At 51.1% G+C, this 6,000-nt stretch overlaps 1 protein-coding gene across 6 annotated transcripts in view; it reads right to left on the reverse strand.

The window, feature by feature from the left end:
* The window catches only part of RALGPS2 (Ral GEF with PH domain and SH3 binding motif 2), a 397,229-nt gene extending 392,746 nt beyond the window's left edge, over positions 1-4,483 (reverse strand). For 3 of the 6 annotated variants that reach the window (XR_012235342.1, XM_073593380.1, XM_073593379.1), the window contains exon 1: positions 4,288-4,483. The gene's annotated coding sequence lies outside the window, so the exon portion shown is untranslated. The remainder of the gene's footprint in view (positions 1-4,287) is intronic. The other 3 variants (XM_073593383.1, XM_073593384.1, XM_073593381.1) reach the window with 3 other exon arrangements.
* Positions 4,484-6,000: the final 1,517 nt, after the last annotated feature.

A 6,000-nucleotide genomic window follows, 5' to 3' on the forward strand; every position in this document is an offset into this window, starting at 1 on the left:
ATGACTACCAGGACTTGTCACCCCCTCAAGCTGGGGCTGGTGAGAGCTGTGTTGGGACATGCGGTCCCCATGGTTGGTGCAGTGGGCTGGGGTTACTGGAACCTGCAGATGAAGAACAATGCTGGGACTTGTAGTACTCCAAGCTGCATAGAAAGGATTAAGACTTGCAGCTTATTCTAACCTATAGAAGACAATGGCATGCTAGGACTTGTAGTACTCCATACCGGAGGGGGGGAATGCTGGGACTTGTAGTTCTCTATACCGGAGGGGGGGGAATGCTGGGACTTGTAGTTCTCTATACCGGAGGGGGGGGATGCTGGGACTTGTAGTTCTCTATACCGGAGGGGGGGGATGCTGGGACTTGTAGTTCTCTATACCGGAGGGGGGGGATGCTGGGACTTGTAGTTCTCTATACCGGAGGGGGGGGATGCTGGGACTTGTAGTTCTCTATACCGGAGGGGGGGGATGCTAGGACTTGTAGTTCTCTATACCGGAGGGGGGGAATGCTGGGACTTGTAGTTCTCTATACCGGAGGGGGGGGGATGCTGGGACTTGTAGTTCTCTATACCGGAGGGGGGGGATGCTGGGACTTGTAGTTCTCTATACCGGAGGGGGGGATGCTAGGACTTGTAGTTCTCTATACCGGAGGGGGGGGATGCTGGGACTTGTAGTTCTCTATACCGGGGGGGGGATGCTGGGACTTGTAGTTCTCTATACCGGAGGGAGGGGATGCTGGGACTTGTAGTTCTCTATACCGGAGGGGGGGAATGCTGGGACTTGTAGTTCTCTATACCGGAGGGGGGGAATGCTGGGACTTGTAGTTCTCTATACCGGAGGGGGGGAATGCTGGGACTTGTAGTTCTCTATACCGGAGGGGGGGAATGCTGGGACTTGTAGTTCTCTATACCGGAGGGGGGGAATGCTGGGACTTGTAGTTCTCTATACCGGAGGGGGGGAATGCTGGGACTTGTAGTTCTCTATACCGGGGGGGGGAATGCTGGGACTTGTAGTTCTCTATACCGGAGGGGGAATGCTAGGACTTGTAGTACTCCATACCGGAGGGGGGGGGATGCTGGGACTTGTAGTTCTCTATACCGGAGGGGGGGGATGCTGGGACTTGTAGTTCTCTATACCGGAGGGGGGGGATGCTGGGACTTGTAGTTCTCTATACCGGAGGGGGGGGATGCTGGGACTTGTAGTTCTCTATACCGGAGGGGGGGGATGCTGGGACTTGTAGTTCTCTATACCGGAGGGGGGGGATGCTGGGACTTGTAGTTCTCTATACCGGAGGGGGGGGATGCTGGGACTTGTAGTTCTCTATACCGGAGGGGGGGGATGCTAGGACTTGTAGTTCTCTATACCGGAGGGGGGGGATGCTAGGACTTGTAGTTCTCTATACCGGAGGGGGGGGATGCTGGGACTTGTAGTTCTCTATACCGGAGGGGGGGATGCTGGGACTTGTAGTTCTCTATACCGGAGGGGGGGATGCTGGGACTTGTAGTTCTCTATACCGGAGGGGGGGGATGCTGGGACTTGTAGTTCTCTATACCGGAGGGGGGGATGCTGGGACTTGTAGTTCTCTATACCGGAGGGGGGGATGCTGGGACTTGTAGTTCTCTATACCAGAGGGGGGGGATGCTGGGACTTGTAGTTCTCTATACCGGAGGGGGGGGATGCTGGGACTTGTAGTTCTCTATACTGGGGGTGAATCTGAGACTTGTAGCTCTCTGTAGAGGGGGATGGATACTGTGAGTTGTAGTCCTCCTGGTTGGGGGGGTATATTAGGACTTGTAGTCTGTGTGGTGGGGGGTATAATAGGACTTGTAGTGTGTATGGTGGGGGGTATATTAGGACTTGTAGTGTGTATGGTGGGGGGTATAATAGGACTTGTAGTGTGTATGGTGGGGGGTATATTAGGACTTGTAGTGTGTATGGTGGGGGGTATATTAGGACTTGTAGTGTGTGTGGTGGGGGGTATATTAGGACTTGTAGTGTGTGTGGTGGGGGGTATATTAGGACTTGTAGTGTGTGTGGTGGGGGGTATATTAGGACTTGTAGTGTGTGTGGTGGGGGGTATATTAGGACTTGTAGTGTGTGTGGTGGGGGGTATATTAGGACTTGTAGTCTGTATGGTGGGGGGTATATTAGGACTTGTAGTGTGTGTGGTGGGGGGTATATTAGGACTTGTAGTGTGTGTGGTGGGGGGTATATTAGGACTTGTAGTGTGTGTGGTGGGGGGTATATTAGGACTTGTAGTGTGTGTGGTGGGGGGGGGGTATATTAGGACTTGTAGTGTGTGTGGTGGGGGGTATATTAGGACTTGTAGTGTGTGTGGTGGGGGGGGTATATTAGGACTTGTAGTGTGTGTGGTGGGGGGTATATTAGGACTTGTAGTGTGTATGGTGGGGGGGGTATATTAGGACTTGTAGTATGTGTGGTGGTGGTGGGGGGTATATTAGGACTTGCAGTCTCTGTGGTGGGGGGTATATTAGGACTTGTAGTGTGTATGGTGGGGGGTATATTAGGACTTGTAGTGTGTATGGTGGGGGGTATATTAGGACTTGTAGTCGGTATGGTGGGGGGTATATTAGGTCTTGTAGTGTGTATGGTGGGGGATATATTAGGACTTGTAGTGTGTATGGTGGGGGGTATATTAGGTCTTGTAGTGTGTATGGTGGGGGGTATATTAGGACTTGTAGTCGGTATGGTGGGGGGTATATTAGGACTTGTAGTGTGTATGGTGGGGGGTATATTAGGACTTGTAGTCGGTATGGTGGGGGGTATATTAGGTCTTGTAGTGTGTATGGTGGGGGGTATATTAGGACTTGTAGTGTGTATGGTGGGGGATATATTAGGACTTGTAGTGTGTGTGGTGGGGGGTATATTAGGACTTGTAGTGTGTGTGGTGGGGGGTATATTAGGACTTGTAGTGTGTGTGGTGGGGGGTATATTAGGACTTGTAGTGTGTATGGTGGGGGATATATTAGGACTTGTAGTGTGTGTGGTGGGGGGTATATTAGGACTTGTAGTGTGTGTGGTGGGGGGTATATTAGGACTTGTAGTCTGTGTGGTGGGGGGTATAATAGGACTTGTAGTGTGTATGGTGGGGGATATATTAGGACTTGTAGTGTGTGTGGTGGGGGGTATATTAGGACTTGTAGTGTGTGTGGTGGGGGGTATATTAGGACTTGTAGTGTGTGTGGTGGGGGGTATATTAGGACTTGTAGTGTGTATGGTGGGGGGTATATTAGGTCTTGTAGTGTGTATGGTGGGGGATATATTAGGACTTGTAGTCGGTATGGTGGGGGGTATATTAGGACTTGTAGTGTGTGTGGTGGGGGGTATATTAGGACTTGTAGTGTGTATGGTGGGGGGGGGGTATATTAGGACTTGTAGTCTGTATGGTGGGGGGTATATTAGGACTTGTAGTCGGTATGGTGGGGGGTATATTAGGTCTTGTAGTGTGTATGGTGGGGGATATATTAGGACTTGTAGTGTGTATGGTGGGGGGTATATTAGGACTTGTAGTGTGTGTGGTGGGGGATATATTAGGACTTGTAGTGTGTATGGTGGGGGGTATATTAGGACTTGTAGTGTGTATGGTGGGGGGGGGGGTATATTAGGACTTGTAGTCTGTATGGTGGGGGATATATTAGGACTTGTAGTGTGTGTGGTGGGGGGTATATTAGGACTTGTAGTGTGTATGGTGGGGGGTATATTAGGACTTGTAGTCTGTATGGTGGGGGGTATATTAGGACTTGTAGTGTGTATGGTGGGGGGTATATTAGGACTTGTAGTGTGTATGGTGGGGGGTATATTAGGACTTGTAGTGTGTATGGTGGGGGGTATATTAGGACTTGTAGTCTGTATGGTGGGGGGTATATTAGGACTTGTAGTGTGTATGGTGGGGTGTATATTAGGACTTGTAGTGTGTATGGTGGGGGGTATATTAGGACTTGTAGTGTGTATGGTGGGGGGGGGTATATTAGGACTTGTAGTCTGTATGGTGGGGGATATATTAGGACTTGTAGTGTGTGTGGTGGGGTGTATATTAGGACTTGTAGTCTGTATGGTGGGGGGTATATTAGGACTTGTAGTGTGTATGGTGGGGGGTATATAGGGTGTCACTATGGAGACCGGTCCCCGGAGTGTGTGGTGGAGATGGCCCGCTGTGTGTCAGGCTGTGCAGACAATGCAGAGCTCGGTGTCAGTGGGGTACAATGTGGAGGGAGAGGCCCGAGCATTGCACATCTTCTAATAACCCCGAGCACTGCCCCCCGCACTCACCTCTCTTCCTCCTCAGCTCAGCCAAGTGATGCTCGCCGCTCCCCGCCGTGGCTTCGTTCGCTCCTCTCTCTCCTCTCTCATTCAGACGCCGGCACAGCGCCGTGCGCGCCCCCGCACCACCAGCTCGCTGCCTCTACGGGGTGGGCGGGGCCTGTGTCTGAGGAGACGATCGGGAACAGTGTCGAAGTGACGTGCCGTGCGCGCTTCCGCCATCCAGAATGGGAGGAGCCAACGAAGGAGGTGTGATATGAATGACATGTGGGGACACAGATACGCCCACCAGGCCGGCATTGGGCAAAGTGCACACATCGGGGAGTGGCTACATCGAAACGCGGGCGTGGCTTTTTAAACTATAAACTACGCACGACTCAGAAAAAAACATATCCCCAATACATGTGTGTTAGGGGGACACAGTCAGGGCTTCTTGTAGTCAGGAACATGTAGGGTGTGTTTGTCTGATGATGTGTGTGGCAGTTTCTCTCTATAGTTCTACATAAAGGACCTTTGATCATAAAAAAAGTTTTTCCATAACCACACAGACACATCCCAGCAGCTGCTTTATTTCTACCATTTTTACATCTGAAACCAAAACTTTTTTCTTTTTTAATTTGGGTAGATTTGTAAAAGGTTACATCCCCTTTAAACATTCTATTTGCTGTGACCCATTGGGGGTTTTTCCTTCACTTCCTGTCCAGGCTCAGACACAACAGGAAGTGAGAAGAAATCTCTCCAAATAACCTCTTTCCTAATGCCAACATGGCAGCATACTAGTGATAGAGCTCCGCCTCTTGACCACTCTCTCAGGACCAGTGAATAGCATAAAAAAAAAAAAAGGACTAGTTAGCCGCCCCCTAGTCTTCTTTTTCCCCTCATACCTCCACACACCAGTGAAGAGTAAGCAGTCCCCCCCCTCTGCCTCAGTGCAGTAGCCGTCTGGGTTCAAGCCTCTCCCAGTGTGAAGTCCCAGCGCTCGGGCTACTAAAGGCGCTAATAGCCTAGGAACCCCTTCTGTGGGCCTTGATGGGGCCCTGCAGTGTTTCCTCATTAGGAAGACCCCTTTCAAACTGAGACGCTTTACAGGCGCTACAGTGCTAAAAATAGCGTCTGCATAGCATCTGTAAAGAGCCTCTCCTGTCTCCCCAGTGTGAAAGCTGGAGGGCTTTCACACTGGAGCGGTGCGCTGGCAGGACGCTAAAAAAAAGTCCTGCAAGAAGCATCTTTGGAGCAGTGAAGGAGCGGTGTATACACCGCTCCTTCACCACTCCTGTCCATTGAACTGAATGGGCACCGCTGCAGAACCTCCGGTAAAGCGCCACTGCAGAGGCGCTTTGTCGGTGGTTTTAACCCTTTTTCGGCCAATAGCGGGGGTTAAAACCACCCTGCTAGCGGCCGAAAAACCCCGCAAAAACGACGGTAAAGTGCCGCTAAAATTAGCGGCGCTTTACCACCGATGGCCCCGATGCCCCAGTGTGAAAGGGGTCGAACGAAATCTGCCGTCATGTAAATGTCTGTTGGCTGAGGCTAGTTCATTCCTTTTCCTTAGTTTTTTGGTTCCTTGCACCATACAGGGCTGCTTAACCCTTTTATTCCTTCTGTCTCCTCATATGTGTTCTCCCTTTCCCAGACATCCTAACCTGCAAAAACTAATTTCAGGGAGGTGGCAAACTCATTTCAGGGAGGTGACGCTTCACGCCGGTGCCGATCCTGTCAACT

This window comes from Aquarana catesbeiana, linkage group LG07 (genome assembly GCF_042186555.1).
Source record: "Aquarana catesbeiana isolate 2022-GZ linkage group LG07, ASM4218655v1, whole genome shotgun sequence".
Lineage (NCBI taxonomy): Eukaryota > Metazoa > Chordata > Amphibia > Anura > Ranidae > Aquarana > Aquarana catesbeiana.